The sequence below is a fragment of the Linepithema humile genome, chromosome 4, assembly GCF_040581485.1.
Source record: "Linepithema humile isolate Giens D197 chromosome 4, Lhum_UNIL_v1.0, whole genome shotgun sequence".
NCBI classification, from domain to species: domain Eukaryota; kingdom Metazoa; phylum Arthropoda; class Insecta; order Hymenoptera; family Formicidae; genus Linepithema; species Linepithema humile.
In genome coordinates, this window is record NC_090131.1 from 27,571,564 (window position 1) to 27,592,318 (window position 20,755).

General features: G+C 36.8%; 1 protein-coding gene across 1 annotated transcript in view; it reads right to left on the reverse strand.

Moving 5' to 3' along the window:
• Nucleotides 1-17,782, reverse strand: part of LOC105675041 (CD151 antigen) — a 91,207-nt gene extending 73,425 nt beyond the window's left edge. The window contains exon 1 of the mRNA XM_012371814.2: nt 17,422-17,782. The gene's annotated coding sequence lies outside the window, so the exon portion shown is untranslated. The remainder of the gene's footprint in view (nt 1-17,421) is intronic.
• Between the last annotated feature and the right edge of the window lie 2,973 nt (nt 17,783-20,755).

The following is a 20,755-nucleotide window of genomic DNA, read 5'->3' on the forward strand; positions in this document are numbered from 1 at the left end:
TCTTGACGCAATGTGTCGTTTCAAACGCAATTAATCATTTAATTTCGATCTTCTGCGACAAAGTTGTGTACCGCGAGGTCAACATGCGCGATCTTAATCGCAAGGCCAAAGTAAATGAGACTAATTAGGATTTAACGTGCGCGGTCGCGTTAATGAAGCTCAACGACTGGTGGCAAGTTTCCACTGGAAGCAGTAGTTGGTGTAACCGAAGTAACTTCGCGCCGAAGCTCACAAAAGACGAGATATAGCTTCCTGCCGTGTGTCTTAATGCACTTTAACGACTATAAACGACTTCACAGACGGCCAACGTCAGTAGTGCATTAAAGTGACATGTAAATTAATTGACATTTAAATTCGCGTTCTGCAAGATTAAATATCAATGTCGCATACGATACAGCTGTCTCGAAAATCATCATGGCTTCGCAAATAATGAAATTAAACTTCTATTCAGCTGCTTCCACTCTCCCCCATCTTGCAACAGTAAAAACTAATAACTCAGACAAAAGAATTTTTTACGAGTTTTTACATCCTGCAAATTAAAAGTTTTAAACTCGTTATATGCTGGGTAAAAATTGAATATTTTGCGCGCTTAAAAATATACCAAATCAATTTTAATGGCAAAATTGGGAGTTATTTATCAGCCCTCAAATCGATATAGTTTCGATTTTGGGGGACAGCTGTACAGAGATATTAAATCGCAATTAATCTTCGGACGATGAATTGTTTGACTGCCAACCACACGACGGATATTAAGTCTATTCGACAAAGTAGAATTTCACTTTTACTTTCTAAAGATAAGAAGTGAAAATGAGTGGAGAATGTAGAATAGTATCTTGTCTAAGTAAACAAAACGATTCCAACATGACGTAAGATTTGTAAAGATAGGAATTTGAAATAGGACTTATCAGACAAAAGATTAGAATATACATTGTATGTTCGAACTCTTTAAACAGTTTAAAGTAAAAAAAATAACTTTGAAAAAAGCGAACTATTTCATGTTCGATCTTGAGATGCGAATTGTCAAAACTGATCGATTAAGTAAAATTTCCAAAATAACTCAATATCTGTAGATAAAAAAAAAATTTAATTTTATAAAACTTAAGTATTTTTTATCTACAGATATTGTAATATTTTTCATGAATAAAGAAGTTATTAGAAATAAGATGTAGTCGTAATAATACGTATAAAAGAGCGTCATTTTTTATATATATATATATAGAGATACCTCGCTTACATCTTTTAATGCTTTCTACACGTGATAAAAGGATAGAATGTGTCAAGACGATACCGACGTGAAGTCGTCCGATAGAAGTGTCGACTGTAAGATAAAAATCAGTAGCTCGTACGTGATCACGCCTTTTAACGAGATACTTTCACAGCGTTTTTATACCGCCAAAGTATGGCGGATATACATATATGTGTGTGTATGTATAAATATATATGTATATACATATATATATTCCGTATAAAATATATGTATATATATATATATATATATATATATATATATATATGTGTGTATGTAGGTATATATATATTCCTCGTAAAAAGTAGTACATCGAGGAGTGCCTAGATCCATCGTAAGAAAAGTGGTCCAGCTATATAGAATGTTGTAACACTATTATATTACTAAGATCTGATTAAGAAAATTACAGACTGTTTGACTACCATATAGAACTACCATATTTAGAACTTAATATATAGAAAAATGTGCATGGACTTCTCTAGGTTTTTAATTTCAGTTTTTAACACACACAAGATTTATTTTATGTTACATAAATTATAATATATAATATATATTATATATATAATGTATATATGTATAATGTATAATATGTATACAATTTCTCTAAAGTTTCAATTTTAACTTTTATCAAGATTTATATTACATGTTGCGTACATAACATGTATATGTGAAGTAACATTTTCAAATGAATCATAATAGTTTAATCATTTTACATTAAAGTTCATAAAAACAGACAAATTTATCTTTGCATTTATCTCTCACATATTGGAAATTGAAATTTCAACAAAATTTAATGGAATGAAATAAATATTTTACTTTTGAAAAAAATTTAAATTAAATATAGTTAGTGATTCATATAACGAGAGAAAGATGAAAGCGTGGGTTAATTTAGAAGAACTCATTTTAAAAATTGAGATTAGTCAAACTATTCAAGGGAGATAGTTATGCCGTTTAGCATAACCATGTGTCGTTCCCACGATTGGGACGCCGAACAGAAGATGTCTAGTACTCCTCCGAGGTTAGAACCATTTCCATGAAAGAACAGAATACCGTGCCAACACAGCGTGGCTCCTAACGAATACAATGGTGTGTATATGTGTGTAGTAGGTCTAGTATATGTACGCGAGGAGGGGGGGGGGGGGGGGGAGTAATGCTGCGAGTGAAAAATTCGAATTTCAAGGTACGAACACCCCGAAGGCGGAGACGTGAATAACGTCTTCGAAAGAATCCAAACGGTTGGAAAGAAATTCCCGGCGGATTTAGGAGGCGTAACAGGTGATTCTTCCTCATCGCAGGACACACATCTACATGGCACTTTGAATTATGTGATTCGGCTACGATCTTATATCGCTCGTGTCACAATTAATGTCAACGTATAAAAATAATGATCATTATTATCGTCATTATCCGTTTCAATGAAAATGTTTCAATAATTTACCATATCATACAATTATATTTTATTATGTATCGAATCTTAAAAATTAAAACCTAAAATAGATACGTGTTATAATTTATTTTATATATATTTATTTAATAACTTATAATTTTTTTTTTAAATCCTAAATTAAAATCACAAATTGATATTTTTATGTAAATAAACTATAAACAGTATGTTCGTAGATTAGCTTAAAAGAATTTTGTGCAAATTATAAACTGTTTACTTTTTCACAAACTTAAAAATTTTATGTAAATTACTGTATTCATAAACATACTGTATTCAAAAAACTGTATTCATAAACCTAAGAATTTTTCGAATATTGCTGTCAGCACTTTTAATCCATTTTATGTCCAAATTAACACTTCGCCTCTGCTAATTAAATTGTTCGTATGTATACTGATGCTGTCGCGCGAGTTGTTTTACAGAGTTCAGCATGAATTACGGTGAGTTCTTCTCTGAGCAAACCTCGTATCCCTCAAATGTTGCGTTTAATACGGATGAAGCAGTGGTGTTTAATTTTAGATATTGCTGCAACGACACCACGACACACTATCTCTCGCGCACGTGTTCTTCAGATTACGCTTAGAGGATTATGCTTAGTCCTGACGCAGAATATCTCCTCCCTCCCTCCCTCTCTCTCTTTCTCTTTCCATCTCTCCACCCTTCTCTATTACCCAGAGATTATGGGACCTACCGGCACGCCGGGATCGTCCGAGCACATAATTCTTCTATCCTTCCCGAGAACTCTCGGCAGGTTTTATTTCCGAGACAGGTACAAATACCTGAAACCGTACGATTCCTAGCGGAGGAGGGTCATTGCCAGCCCATAGAAGAGCTCGTTCCACGGCGATGTTTCGACGTGAATGAACAACTAAAGGACAGCGCGATCTTACTTGCGTAATTAACGTTCAAAAAACTGAAATATTTTTGTTAGCAAATAATTTCTTGGGTTTTATTTCTATAGAAAATATACTTTCCCCTAAAAAAGAACAATTAAATATTTTTCTTAATACAAAAAGATATGCAGAACTCAATTGAGATAATTTGAAAAAAAAAAAAAGATAACTTTGAATAATTATTACAAAAACTGAAAAGTCAGTGTAGGTATCAGTATATCTTTTATAATACATGTAGAATGAGATTATTGTGCTGAAGTACACGCGTAGTATAATGCGCAGCAGAATGCAATTACAACTTTGTGGAAAATTGAAAATAAATTGCATTCTCATATTTCATTCCAGCATCAGAAGATAGTACGCATAAATATTCTTCGCGGGAAGAAAAATCCATCTTTTTCATTTTTCATCTCATGCTAATATTTGATCTAATTATGTTACGGTACAGTAAAAATTAATTACCCGTACACTTCAAACGATATCATAATCGGATGAGCGAAATTAAATTCACTATATAATAATCATACAAACGACATTGGATGTCGAGCGTAAATTAATCTTTTTTTTTTTCTCCGAGTTTCTTTTGAAAATGTAATGTATTTTTCATAACAGCTTTTTCGTAATTTTATATACCGTGCGAAAAAAGACAATTTTCACTCTGCGAAATTCTTAAAACCGTTGAGTTGTAAAACGAAGCATTGATTACACCGAATAGCTGCCGGCGCACTTTTGCCCAGTCCTACCGTCCTGATGTCATTAGCAACATCCAATTAACGAATATTTTCAATTCCTCGAAAAGAGTTTTCATCATGACCGGAAAATCGCGCGTCACGCTCAAACGGCCGCGCGAACAGGGCGAGCAGGTTTTCCTCTGTTTAATGGCACTCGATTCTCGTTCGCGCACTCGAACCGCCGATTCACGACGCGATACGACGCGTTGTCAATTAAACGAGTGCAAGAACCAATGACCGGAAGTAATAGCCGATCGAGAAGTACGGGAAAGGTCTCTAACGGTTACCGAGATGCGTGTCAGTCCCGTTTCGTTCGACGGAAGTGCTTTTAATATTCATCGCTCGCTACTACGTGTAAATTTTCCGAAGAACATATCGCTGTAATGTTATTCTCAGCTACATATTAAAAACGTCGTTACTTTTGCGCGCGTAAAAGAATGCGCGACAAAAATTTTAACACAAAATCATAAAAATAACAAGGAGTCTTTGTCTATGCATAAGTTTATTTTGAAATGGAAGCGTCACCCCTTTTATATCTTTGAATATTCTTGAAAAAATAATTTAACATTAATGGAAATTTAATGTGACAGTATCGCGCTCCGTGATGCATTCCATTGTACGATCCACGTACATAGTTCGCACGGCGACGAATAAATAGGACTGTCCATCATTTATCCCCCGAACTGGAAACTTGGCGGGAGCAACTTTCGGTCAATCGCTCATTATGTGACAACAGTTGACACATCTCTGCGAGGACATTGCCGGACGCTGCGACTCTGAATTAATGCAACGTGGACAGGTCGAGATACGCGAGACAGAGACGGGGGGGGAAGTGAGAGCGAGCGGCCGGCGCATATGCGCCACTACACACGTATATACACGGTCGGATTTATGTCAACGTATCTATTACCTATGCAGCATCGCTCGGCGGGGATCTCTCTTGTCGGCTCGATTACATAAGCGCGAAACGTAGCCAGATGCGAAATCCCGATCCACGGGGTCCCGATTCCTCGTTGAACGAGTCTTTATAAAGTCGGAACGCGCACTGGCCACGCGCCCGCCCACGCACGAGCGTGCATACCTACATACGTGCGTGCCTGAGCGGCAAGCTGACGGACGAAGGTGGACATTTCTCGAACACATACGCAGTATATGTATATTAAGACGTTTTCCACGACGGAAACTCGCGGTATGGAAAATGTATGGCTTGTTACGCGTGGAAGAAAATATTAGCGCGATTTATAACGGCATGCGCGAGCGAGCGATTGACTTAATGCTCAGTTATGCATTATAATGTTCGCGCTTAACAACATTATATATCACAGCACCTGCGCATTCGTTTTTTCTCTGGGTCATAGTTTAATTTGTCACGTCGTTGCGCAAATTTATTAACATCGTGCCTTTATCTTGACTTTGATATTTTATGCAAATATTTCATATGTCTAATATTTATGATACTAAATGTTATATAAAGTTGAGAGATAATTATAGTATTTTTGTAAAATTTTATCTTAAAAAGATCACACTCGTCAGTTTTAATACGATCTTATTACAGTTATTAAATATTACTTTTACTATAAGTAGCGTAATACCTTGCACGTGACTCGAATAAAGTGAATTAAAAAGAAGCTTAAATCAAACTCCGGCAGCGCTCCAATTAATTTCGTCCAGCCATTTCCTCCTTCGTATTGATTTTGCTTTACTTTATTTAATTTAACCGAGAGACTGATACCTTGGTAAAACTTCACTTAACTCAATTTTCATTGTCGTCAATGTACAAAATGTATTTAATACAATCTTCATTCCTTTTCTCTCTCTCTCTTTTTCTATGTACTTCATTCCGTAATTTTTAACGTGAAACAACTATCATTTGCATGGAAATGAGAAACTCATATGAAGAGCTCCGAATATTTAAGCATCAAGATTAATTTAATCTAATGATGTTGTTCGCGATCAAAGTACACAAAATTGTAATAAAAACGCGCATGATTAAAAATTTTGAATCCTGTATAGAGTAAACACTTCTTTGTTATTAAAACATCAGAGTTATTTTTTATTTTAGCGCAAACGCTACATCGGGATTCTCAGCATTAACCATCTTTTAACAGAAATTTAAAAAAATTAATTTTTTAATTAATTAAAAATTTTTTGCATATACTTTCTGCTGAATGAATTTTACTTTTGAAAAATGACGTTGAACAACGGTGGGAAAACATCGATTATAGTGTTTTGTGTTCCAACAAGAACGACATGTGGGCCTCATACTTTTTGTTTAACACGCCTACACGAGACTCACGCGGTATACACACTTTCGATTCGCTAACTTCGGTCTCGCGGCGCTTGAATTATTCAGCGGAATTATTTATGAAGTTTCGAAACGACGAGATCGAAAATATTAAATTCACACGCGGCCCTTTAGTTCGGCTCTGTACGAATCACTGGCTCATATAAATTCATCGCTCGCATTTATACCCACGACGCGACGCGACGGCGGTAATGCGCGCATTTATTAAAGACGATGTTTTCCCCGCGCGCGCATAACACTTAATAGGTTTACCCTTTGCCAAATAGAGCCGCGTCTTTATGAGATGTAAACTCACAGTCCCATTAGTTGCGATCGTATCTCGCGCTGCAGGAGTGCAGCGTGCATCCGTAAGTGTAATTGATATTGCATTAGGATTAACGATAATTTAAGTGCTTTAATTGGATTCCCGTTGTAATTTACGGCGTAGTAATTATCGCTTTGCCATTCGCGTTGAATAATCCAAGTGTTAATACAGTAACGTTTTTCGAAAACTTCACGGTCGCGAAAAGTTATTTATGTGTAAATATATATATATTTACCATCAAAATGTATTGTTTTTAGCTGGCAAAGTTTGAAAAATATTTTATCCGTGAATAAACGTGAATAAATTTTCTGAAAGCAAACATACTGGGTATCCCAGTTCTTCCCATTTTCCATCACATAAAAACTAATTTTATCTTTTTAAATAGAACATCTTTTTCGTATATCTTGTTATTTATATTTTTGCGGAAATCTGCGAAATGCTGTTACGATAAAATCAAGAAACAAACATCAAGAAAATACACATTTGTTCAATGAGAAGCATGATTTCGTTTTGGACGATACTTTGAAGTGGAAGTCGAGGACGAAGGTTTTTCAGGCGGGAGTCTAGTGAAGAGCCTAGAAGGATCTACATGAATATGTGAACTATGCATGTCGTATTAGTATCGTGCATCTCCTCAACGTGTATATCCCGGCGCATATATCGGAAAATACTGAAAAGTTTTGCGCACAAAGGATGCCGAGACACGTCGTAAAACGTGCCCGCCATGCACGACGATACTTTCCGCGTGAACTTTGTTCATAAAATTTCACAATCCACGAGCATTTAAAAGGTCTTGTCGTAACTTCATTCTTAGATCCTATAACTTTTATAATTTTATTTTGTAATGGACCAAACTTGTGATATACGGTCCCATAAAAGTCGCTCTTATTATTTTCGCTAAGAAAAACAAATTGCGTATTTTATCTCAGTATAATGTTAAATTATTTTTAAAATAAGAAGAAGAACAGTTTGACTTCAAAAAATCAAATATTTACTTGAATATCGAAGTCTTTTGGAAATATTACGCCCGCAAGCGCGTTTGCCTTTTCGCTATTCAATCTGTGTTACAAGCCTGGTATATGTATATATATATATATATATATATATATATATATGTATCGGATCTCGAGACCTCGTTGCTGCCGCTTGAAAAGGAGTGTTTTAATTGGCGGCATAGTTAGAGAGAACAGGCAGCGCAAATTTGCATGGAGAAGACAGGAACAAGAAGAAGACAAAAAAGAAAGAGGGAAAGAAGGGCGGAGGATTGCCTTTTAAGGCGATGATTCGTGAATCGGCAAGATTTAAAGGGCGACGACAGAAGTCGCGGCGAAGCGAACGAGGCATACAAAAGGCTATTAGCGTAATTAGCAGACTATCTGCGACCGCCGGCCAAACCGCGATCCCTCGCAGATACCGAAACGGCAAGGGTGACAAAATTAACGATGTGTAAATCGCAGAGATATGTTTTAATTAATGTGCCGACGCGGAAATTCGTATTGTTGAGGACTCGAGAAAAACGATCGCGGAAGAGGCAGCGTTAATGAAGCGCGAATATCGCAAGGCACGCGTAATGAGGCGGCATAAGGAATGTTATAAAACATGTCAAACATTTACAAATATCGATATTACGTGATGCCCGATATTACAGCGAGATAAATGTACATTATATGTCGGCGTATAAATTTCTAGAAAAACTAAAAGTATTGAAAATAAAACACAAATAATACATATAATAGGAAAGGCTCATATATAATAACTATCAAATAATAATATAATAGAAAGGCATTGAGAGCCGTCGCGGGATGTTAGTGCGAAATTATTTAATTTTTCTTAAAGAAATTAATTTCGCGCCCTGATATTTTTTCTCTCTCTTTCTTTCTTTCCGAAAATTCCTATCAGTACATAATGATTCTCCATATGTAAGAACAATGTACTAAACTTTTCGTACACTCTAAGTATCTCGAACCAGAGATCGGTGTACAAATTAACTGTCTCACGTAGACTAATAAATTAATTTCTTTAAGAAAAATTAAATAATTTCGCACTAACATCCCGCGACGGCTCTCAATGCCTTTCTATTATATTGAAAATAAAAGATGTTACAAAGTAATATACCAGTTTGACGGAACATTTATTTATATTTGCTGTCAAATACTAGAATGAAGCAATGAGTCGATAATCGGTGAATCCGTATATCGCGCGTACATTTTGCGGCGTAAACAAAAGCACGAAATCACAAACGCAATGTGATAAATCTTACACAATCCCGCTTCGCGTGGTCCGCTGAAAATCGCTCATGTACAATGAGTCGCCGAACCGTTCATTTTATTTCGCAGGAAACCACAAATTTTCTGCGTGCATGCAGAATCGTTAAATAAATAAATGCGCTTTGATCGAGACACGCTGTTTTGCTCAAAGCGGATATTGCGCGCGTGATACGCCGTGTTGCGCTGCATTTTCATGGATTTGCACGCGAATTTAGTCATGCATATACACTCCTGGTAACGACGCTAACCAACTTTAACGTGTACCAAATCAGTCATAGACCGTATACGTCGCTCAAAGTGGATCTATTATAGAATAAAAAAAAAAATTTTTAACGAGCGTCACTATTTCGTTCCATTCAATTTGTGGAATTTCTTGCGTCGGTTGCGGACTTTATGGACGCACATTCACTTTCGTTTTGCGTGCGTACGGTAAATTATTTCGCGCGACCCACACGGGAATGCGCGCTACATAGAAAGGCGACGCAATATTACAAACGCCTTTATTGCGCGAGATAATGCTTCATTAAATCCATGTTACCGCATGCATGGCAGGTAATAACCGATCGTAGTGCGCTTCGATCGCAAACCATCGCAATTTTGATGTTACGTTCTGGCATCAATTTTACGCCCGCATGCAATTACGTAATCGTTTAAATTTTAATCATATAATTAATATGCTGTTACAGTTTCGGTCTTTTTTTTCGCGATTACTCATGGCTTGCTTGTTTTGCCTTTTTTCCAAATAATATTATTTGAAATTGCTTTATTTTTTGTAAAAAAATATTACTAGCAATATTATTTTTTTTTAATTATGCTGTCACAATATTAAACTGAGAATGACGCTCGTATTCATAATCGTTACTGAATGACTAAGACGTTTCTCAATACTTAACTATAGGCGATCAGTGACTATACATATAATTGCTTAACATTCCTCACCAGGAAACCTCACGCAGTAGTATCATCAATGAATCATGACGCATCTGTTCTATGAACACTCTACTTAACAATAGCGCTTTTCTTCTCTACGAGATTTATTTTTTATCTTCTTAATAAATATCCATTTAAATCACATCACTACTCTTAAATATTTTGAAACGTTTTTTTTTTCACCTAGTGAAAAAAAGAAACATATATAAATAAAATCTTTTCTACGAGATTTATGTTTTGTCTTCTTAATAAATATCCATTTAAATCACATCACTAAACTCTTAAATATTTTGCAGCCTAGTAAAAAAACATAAATAAAAATAAAAAATAAACAAACTACTTGACTGATTTTCAAAGTTAAAAATTCTCATCCTATTGCTGTAAGCGCTGAATTCCTGGCGACATTATTGCAATTTTCACGACAATGAAAAATAAGATCGCACTCTGTAGGAACTTCATTACGTTGGTATCCGGAAACGCAGTGATCGACCGGAGTGTTACACGAGTCACGTAATTTTCCGACAAATTAGAAGATTAAGTGCGATCGGTAAGAATGCAGCGCGTTCGGAGAACGAGTTCGGGGCCAAGAGTGCACCTTCGCAATTCCAGTGTGCAAACACAGACGGAGAATCGAAATTGGAATGTAGTCGACCTCGGAGACAATGCCGGGCGTTTTTAATTTTAATGCTTTCATTAAGAGCCATCTCTTATGGCCGCGGAGATTTGGGTCAGTTTGCGATGCTATCACACTTCGCTGCGAGTCTGCTATCCAAACATCTTTCCTCTTCCCGTGTGAATCACGACGTAACCAAAAATTAGGTGCAGCAATTTCTAAATGAAAATTCACCGTAAATATTGCCTTCGTCAAAGCTATCGCGTTTATTTAATGTGTATGAAACTGATAATTATTTCGTAGAAACTCATAAATTTAAAACTTCCAAATTTTATTTTTAATAATTTTACTACACAAAAGAAATAATCTTGGCTGTAATATTAAAGAAAATGACTCAGCAAAATCTAATACGCCAGATTTACGCCGCATCTCAATTTATCTTGCGAGAATTTATCCATCTCTTGCCAGATTTTATGAGTTATCAAAATTTCACAAGCGCTTCACGCTTCGGTATCTAGAGATATGCTTTTTTAAAACCATATAAATTATTTTAACAATATTCAATCATTATTTATCAATAAAATACTTTTTTTAAATGTTCAAATATTCATGGAATTGCATAGCAATGCTCTGAACTATTTATTTTATCCGTTGGAAACAGAGTAATAAAAAATAAAAAATCGTGAATAGATTATAAATTTTAGCAAGATGATAAGCCAGCTTCATACACACGCATCAGATGTAAAATTGAAAAATTCATCAAAGATTCTCGATGTATTATATTGTCATCACGCGAAATCTTATATTGTATTGTGAACTCGTTCTATCACATACGCCCGGTCTTCATTCACCCATACACGTGTCAATATATTATATCGGAATAAAAGCTGCGCGTTGCCGCGAGGTGTATATCGACTTTTCCCCCGTTCGCGCAGAAGCACAATCTGCCGGACGATTATTTCGAAAAAACAACGCTACGAATGAATGCAACGTAGGCAAATTAGCTGACTCGCCTCCCCGTTCTCTCTTTCCGTCTGTCCCGCATTCGCAACAGGTAAAAAACAAAATTGCGCCTCGAGTTACGATTTGACTGCCAGAGTATAACGAGATTGTTCTGCAATGTTGCTCAAAAAACGACTGAGGACAATTGAATTAATTTCTTGTATGCGGTACCCGTTTCCTGTGAAGTATGAATGCAAGAATAATAGCCGCGATCGATCAATTCGTACGAGATATGAGTTTCAAAGTCCATCAGTGATGGATTTCTGCTTCTATGTCGACCTGAGAAAATGTATTTTGCAATATTTTATATAAATATCAATTAAAAACTTTTTTTATTCAATATCGCGCAATGAATAATATGTTATGATATTTTGTTTTTGAGAACGCCTCCTACATTTATGTTTCAAGAGTTTCAGAAGCCCAATTTGGCTTGTCATGATTGAATGGGCAGCGAATAACAGGACATTAGTCACGCATTCGTCCGGCAAAAATAACAAGCCAGGCGGGCATGTATAAAAAAAAATAATATATAAAAAATAAAACAAGAAAAATATAAAAAATGCATATAAAAAAGAGATTACGTTATATGCAAAATGTTGCGGAGTCTATTTCGCTCGACAGAAAATAAATATGTGCGACGTCAAAAGTGGTAATATAGCAAAAGCCTGCGAATTTCGCGAAGTCATTTCGGAAACAACGTACAGTAGCAGAAGGGAGAAGTCATAAAAGTGGTGTTTTCGACTGAACAGTAACTAACTCGGCGCAAATACCGTGCGCGTGTCGGACCGCATCCGTCATTCCTAGTTCGCGATGAACGCGAGACGAATTCGCGCACCTGTGACAATGGCGACTTCCGACACGCAGCATCGACTGCGCGCGTGCACCCGTCGGATAACGGCGCTAACGAAATACTGTGACACGAGCCGGGACGAATGTAATCATGAGCACCCGAAACGATTGTGAACCACCGAGAGCCGACACATAACACCGAAACCGCGACAGTCTCTCGTCGACGACGACAAATATTCGCAATGGTAAATTAGGACGAGACGGCGTCAAAGCTTGAGCGCGTGTCGCTTCCCGGCTTGAATCTCAAATGCAAGCTGCGGCACGTATCGCCTTAACAGCTGCGTAATCACGTTAGAACACATTCTCTCTGTTATACGAGGATTCCAAGCATTTTTATGTAGCATATTGAATTCCAGTCGCAATTGCTATAAATATTTCATTATGAATCTTTTTCTACAAATTTTCAATTTCTCTATTAGTCAATATTTTTAAATTTATATATGTGGCAAAAAGTATCTAAAAATGCTGAAAATATATCTTGTACTTATTATCTAATCTGATATATACTTTGTCAAAATATTTAGGAATACAGGACACAGAGTTTTGTAAAAAGTTTTCAGGACCTCTTCTAGAACGGAAATTGGTTACGTTCGCCGACGGAAATAAAAGACAGGCGCACACTGCGATCTCGCGTCACGCTGCTTACCACCGTAAAATATTCATTTTCTTTCGTCGGAGTTAAATTTTAAACAGGATCTCCCGAACGCGAAACTCGAGGTGAGAAAGGGTCGTCCAGGCGGATTTAATTTAAGTTTCGCTGCAAGTTTGCGTCAGATCGAGTGTATTCCAGCGGCATATAATTTTGCCGTTGTTTCGAGCGTTGAAAACAACGTTGCGTACCATCGCCTCGGAGGATGCTGACGGGCATATAAGGCAGCCGCCGCTGCACTGTGTGCCGACGACGCGGTATAGCTAATGCACGCCCAGATAACGACGATAACGAGACACTTGACACCCAGAACGAGCACACTCGATGTGTATCGCGCTCGATGTATGCCACACCTGTGAAACAACTGTTAAGCAACGACGAGGCGTAACATCAGCAGCACGTAGCTCTGGCGCAATCTATCACTATTAGCAACCTATCTGTACATCCGCTCTTCTCACCCTAAGCTGAGCTTATCCTAATCCCTTCGATACTGAACATCGTAGCAACATATGCTCAAGCAATTGTGTATAGACATTATTACGTGTAAAAATTTGTTTAAATCATAAAACTCTGAAAAATTTTATTTCATCCTCAAAACTTAAAAAGTTTTCACGAGAAAATAATAAAAATCTTACTGAATCATTATCAAGTCGTATATGCATAAAATTAACCTAAACAAAAATCGATTTTTATAGCATGTAGCTCAATGTTACTAAATTTTCAAAATATTGAAAAAGAATTCTTAATTTATCTAATAGCGTGAAAGAATAAGTAAAAATATCGTTTATCGAATTAAAGTCAATTCTGATAATCTTTTATTTTATGTGAAAATATATCAAGGTAACAGCTATCATCGACCCACAAGTGAGGATTAAATCTGATAGAGCAGTCAGATTATTGGGGTATGAATTACTATTTTCCGTCGCTGCGATCTGAAATACTCTGTTGCCGGGCCCAGATCTTTTACGTCGGCATAGATTTATCGCGCCGAGTGCTGCGTCGGCGAACAAGGTAAATCAAATTAGAAACGTATTCGCGATACGACGTATTCAGCGCAGCAGCCTAGATCCGTGGCGTAGATTATTTTAAGGGGCAGCCTCGAGGCGGCGGTCGCCAACCCATGAATATGAAACGTGCGAAAGAACTATACTGAATCGTTACGCTAAATCTTTCGGCGACGCCGCCGCGGCGCTTCGTATAACGAGAAAATGACTCCCGGTCTAACTGTCCCTCTTTCGTGTGATTCACTTAACGCTGCGCCACGAAACCGCAAAACGTACGTATCTTAAAACCTGGAATCTTAACTATCGCGCTACACGTTTCCGCACTTCTTCGCTCGTAGTGCAAGATACTCTTAAAATATATTTCCACCGTCTCTCACTTGCGCTGTATTCTAATAAAATAAATATTTTCAAAATTTTAATGAAAATTTCTCTCTTTATCAGGCAGCATAAAATCGGCATAAAGTCAATGATAAAAGTTTAGAGATTTTAACGGATATCTTCATCTATCATACAAATTATAAATACTTGTACATATTTATCTATCAATGTATCTATTTCGCAAGATGCGCCATTTGTTCACAATACCGTAAAACGATCATGCACCGCTTTAATCCCGGAACAGTACGACGACGAATTCCTATTGAGCGCGGACGAATCACGGAGCAGGATGCCTAAGCTCTTTCATAAGACCCTGAATTTGAACTCCGTCACATCGCTCCGGCGAGCAACGCGTCGACCGGAAGGCTCGCCTTATTTCTCTGACAACTTCGGCCGAGGGAGAGATAAATCCCGTCAACGTTCGCGGCAACTTCCGAGCTCGCGGAACTGAATAACGGATATTACGGAAGGAGCGACTGCCGGCGCTACATGCCGGGAACGACACAACTCCGGGACTCGAATAAACCTCGAATTGTGCCGCGTGGCTCGACCGACACGCAATATCCCGAGAGAGAGAGACACACGTGGGGCCGGTGTTGCACAAACGTCGCTTTAGCGCGAAAGCCTGTTCTCTCGATGTGTTACTCCAATACCAACGCGGAGTATTTCGGTGTCCCGATGGGGTCGAATGCCCAAGGGATGTTTTAGTTTACAAGCTCGACATATTACTTAGGGGTGTATAACTCAATTGTCCTATAAATATATAATTTTCGAAATAAGTTAATTTTACGACCGCTGTTTAGTCGCTAAGTTTCTCAAATATTTTATATCGGTTTGAGAAACAAAAAATTGCTCGAGTTTAATTTATTCCCTTTTTTATTTTCTGAACTTGTACGTTATTATTTTCTGCTTTTTATATAATTTTTTAAATTATGGAACTAATTATAAATATTTTTGTTACTTATGATATAATTTACTGAAAAAATCTAAAATTAAGGCAAAAATTTTTGCAGATTTTTAAATATATTATGAATGTATTATGTATTATGAATATATTATGAAAAAGATAATTAAGATATAAAATTCCAGTTTGTGTCATGATTAAAATTTTAAGTAATATATTGAATTAATGCTAATGACATTGATGGCTAACGATACCTTTAAACAGGCTAGAACCACGTCGAGGGGAAATCGTACGATATTGTATACGCGACGGATTTTCTTGTGTCGACTAACTACTTCTCTCCCTTCTATTGCAGTCGCCTGTCTATCCACGCGTCTCCTTCGCAGGCTTCGCACAACTCGAACCGGTACAACCGGAAAGAACCGGCAGAATTCTCTATTCCTCCTTCTCCCGCCCTCCCACCTCCCCCATAATCTCTTTCTTCGCACATTGTCAAAACAAGTACACATATAATAAGATCACAAAGCATTTACTCGAAAAATATTGGTCTACGTACGTCGTATTATACGATAGTATTTCTTTTCTTTCGTTTTTTTTTTGCTTTGTTTCTCTAATAGGTTAGAATAATGTCAACATCATACGAGAATAAAATGGTTATGTGTATCGCTGAATGCGCGCCGTTTCTACTTCTGTGGATTATCTCTGGAATTTGTTCCATAAGCACAAGCACGTTTAGCGCGAGAGAGACTTTAATATTGAAAACCTGATACATTCTTTCCATTTCGGCTAATGTAAGCAAAATGACAAGAATTTATCACGTATAATATAAAATAACATATCGGTCTAAATAAAAAGCAAATATCGAAATACTTGAAAAATCCCGAGCATATTTTTTATTACAGAAACAATAGATATATTAATTAATTTTTAAAACAGAAACATTGCAAAGGTATCCCACTATTGATTCAGAGGTGCGATATATCACTGATTCTTCGTCAATACGGTGAAAATGACGTATAGTATTCCAATTGGTTTTATTACAAAAAAAGTCGTGAGCTCTCGAATGATACTAGTTTCAGTCATCTATACTCTGGGAATATCGGTGCAAATAGAATACGCGTTTCTATTTGCCACGATTCTACCCTCGTCAGCGTATTTACAGTTGAGAATGTAAAGAGTGGCAGCGCAAACTCCGGATTTTTCAGAGTGCGTGTTTATTTTCTGTAGATATGAAAAATTTGCACGCTTGAATAAGCGATCTAAATTCACAACGCACGAAAAATTACTAACTATATTCTAAACGGTTCTAAGATCACTGAAATATTTTATTTAAACAAAAAATTGTATATGAAAAGAACATATCATGGAAAATTATGAATATTATATAAGAAAAATAGAACAAACATTCGAAACAAGCTCAATAATTTTTCTATTATTTTTATAGATTATTTATTTTTATTTACTCTATATATGCTATATCATTTTTAACAATAAACTTCCACGAATCGTATTTAATAAAATAAAACACACCATTGCAACATGTCATTGGACATATTTGTGGTGTAGTCATTCTGCCATTTTTCGTGTGTAGAGAATAAAAGACATAGAAAATCAATATGTCTGACTGACGATGGAATATTTCATTGAATATTCGTATACTGCTTTACAAAGCCGCGACGATAGTGGCAACAGTGGTTGTTCAGTGGCGGTAAGTTCACTGTCAGTGCGTATCGAATGAAAAGAAAGAACGTGCGATCACGTGATCGCGTATAATTCGAAAATGTAACATTGGCGCTATTCGTTTCTCAGAAGCGGAGAGAGATTCTTTTCATCTCCGTAAATGACTTTGTTACTCCACGCTTATCTCGTGTACCTATATTGAGTATACATGTCATGTGTACTTACCGAAGAGTCCTTGAGGCAATCTCGCGGCAGCTGGGAAGACGTAAAAAGCATCCACCGATGAGACGATCTTTGGCAACAAGCGTCACGGCCGGTGTGACGTAATGGCGTTACTTTTGCACTGACGATTCAAGCTGAATACGATTGTACGACACTGACTCGCGGTACAGATTCGTATATGTCACTTCGCAATAACACTCGCGCGATAATTCGTGCGACGATCGAGAAGTGATGTTCGCACAGACCGTACAACACCGGCGGCAAACCAAGAAGAGCGCGAAACGATCCTTCCACAACGAAGGCCGGAGCACGACTGACTTGAAGCGTGTCGCTCTCGCGCGTGACCGGCGACGGTTCACTCGTTCACTGCGAAATGCGCGCCGCCCCTTCTCTACCGGCCCGGAGTGTCTCGTGGTACGTATCAATCTCTCACGGACGGCCTCACACGATTATTTCCTACACGGCGACAAGTTAAACGACACCTACCACTGTAATTTGCAATTTTATAATTTCGCGCAATTATTGTCTCATAAAGCCTGGCCTGTGACCACATTAAAAAATCACTCGAGCTTCCCGGCGAACGATTAGATATCCCTGAGAACGAGCCGAGTAGAAGAGTATTAAATTTATGCAATATATTTTTAAACAAATTTATATTCAGTCAATTATCAACTTCGTGACCTCGCATGATATAATTTGATTTTTGATCGCGTTTCAGGTATGTAATTTGCAACTTTATAATTACATGTAATTAGAACTTCGTAAAAAGACTGTAATTGTATTAAATACTACCTTTAGAGGTTATCTTTCAGTGCACTCATAATGTGAATGGCATAATTTCGATTTCATGCGGTATATTTCCATTGGTCAACATCCTATACCTGTCAATCTCCTAGCCTCACACAATTATTCCTGATCCTGCTGTCACAAGATAAACACATTCGCGGTATGTAATTTGCAGTTTTTATAATTCGATGCTATTATTATCTCGCAAAGCCGTTATAATTGTTTCAAACGCCTCTTTATCCTTTTGTACTACATGGCAATATTAAGCCTTGAATATTTTAACTGCGATAAAATTCGTTGATAATGAGTTCCTATTTATGAGTTTATATGATTTAATAACGATAAATATATTATTGTTGTATTAAACATCTTCGCGTTCCTATTGCGTTTTTCATTTCGATAACGTGCTAACGTTTTATGGTAGAATGGTTACGATACAGAGAAATCATTTACGCCAATTATCGACGTATCATCGCGGAATTAATCGAAATGCATCCGTGAACGAGAATTATCATTTACAATCAAGATCGAATAAATAGTGGTAGAGGTGATATATATTTACAATCTGAATATTGTGTCGATTAAAAATTTATTATACGGAAGATCGATTTTAACGTTCGTATGCACACAATATAATTTATTATAAGTATAATTTTAATTTATAATATTATATATTATTGATATACTTAATTCTCTTTTTCATACACGCACATAATCGATCTTACATAACCTTTATTGCCAAAAATTTATCTTATTATGTATAATAATATCTATGTACATGTCGTAAAACAAAACAAAACAAAACGTACAGCCAAATAATAAATATTCAAAAAAGTTTGCCGCAGCCAGCAATAAGAATTAAATTATAGTACAAGGCACTTGTGTATTATGTTTATACTTGAAAAAGAGCTAAGAAATATTTTAAAAACGTTGCTCGAATCTCGCATTCACAGCTTTGTTTATGTTTTGAAGGTTGGTACCCGGTTTTCCTAGAAAACGCTCGCGCTTCGAGCCAATCCGACGCTTTCTCCCTCCCTAGCCCGGGCCCGGAGGCCGAAGTGCGCCCGCTCTGCGTTTCTCGTATGTTTTTACTCGGTAAAACGTATATCGCGTGTAATAAGTGTCCGGAACATCGAATTGAACGACAGACGATTATTTCAAAGCGTCTATTAAGTCGCAAAATCACGATTTTTCGTTTGAGTTCGTGAACAGTGTCGAAATAGCCTATCCATCGAATCGTTGCACATTTCGTCGCGGAATTCAATCTTTTTTTGATGCGCGTTTATGCAAATTTTTCATGTTATTCGCTTACCGGACAAGTGCCACAAGTGCTATTTAACATCAGAAGCATCGAGGAGCATCGATGGAAATATAAAGGTATTGTTGCGACGAATTAATCGAAATCGTCGCTATAAGCAGGCATATATTTCAGATATTGAGATATTCACTGTGAAATGAGACGAATAAACGTGACATTTTGTGTCGAGTGTTCCCGGCCGAATCGTAATTGCTTTTCACGTTTTTTTATCCGCATTATAATGTTTTGCGTGCATTTGGAGTACCGAAGAGAATAATAACCGTTTGTTTCTGTGTGCCTATTAAGCCACATGATTGCGACTAACGCGATTTTTTGTTTGCGCTTGTAAGTGGCGCTTGTAAGTGTCAAGATAACCCTATCTATCGAGACATCGGAACTCGTCGTCTTGTGTCGCGTCGCGAGATTCTTTTGCAATATGCGTCTCATGTATATTTCGCACCGTTTTCTCGTTCGACTCTTTGCCGCAGGTTTGCCTGAGACATGAATATATTTGCGTTCGCATAACTTTTTTAAATCTGCAGCACAGTTTAATTCGCGTTAACCGTTTTTCGGTTCGCTTCGCGTTTTTTTTATTCGTTGGAAGTGAATTTCATGTGCAAACGAATGTCGGGAGTGCCGAATTAAATCGGGCCAAACGCGAGTGAATTAGTGGACTAGTGAACTGATCAAATTTTAGTTTCGCGAAATGCAAATACATTAATGGGCTAAATGCATCATAACGACCGAGTGCATAGTGATCAAGAATATTTCACGAATGCATCCACATGGATGATCGTCGGATGTGAAGGAGCAACTGGCAGCAAAAAAGAGCAGAGCAACGGCCAGAACCAGGAAGGAGTAAGATGTGATAGCGGCGCATCGACCGGTGAGCAAATTTGTTTATTACACTTGAATGATTATCGATTTATTTGTTAATTTATTTAAACAATTAATTTAATTATAAATTAAGTACAAATATGTATATATTTTCTGACTAATGATGTTTGACGTCTATGTTTATCATTAATTAGTCATAATTACTGATTATTCAATGATTGTACTGAATAACCATTACACTATCTTGCTGAATGATAATGTGAAATCATAATACGACACAGCAGTGCATATTTTTAAGGCATTATTCTTATAAATAATATATATACTTTTTTACATAAAATGTAAAAAAGCGTTAAAGAAAATTATGACTAGTTAGGGCGTAAATTGTGTCTTATATGACAAACGAATCGGTTATTC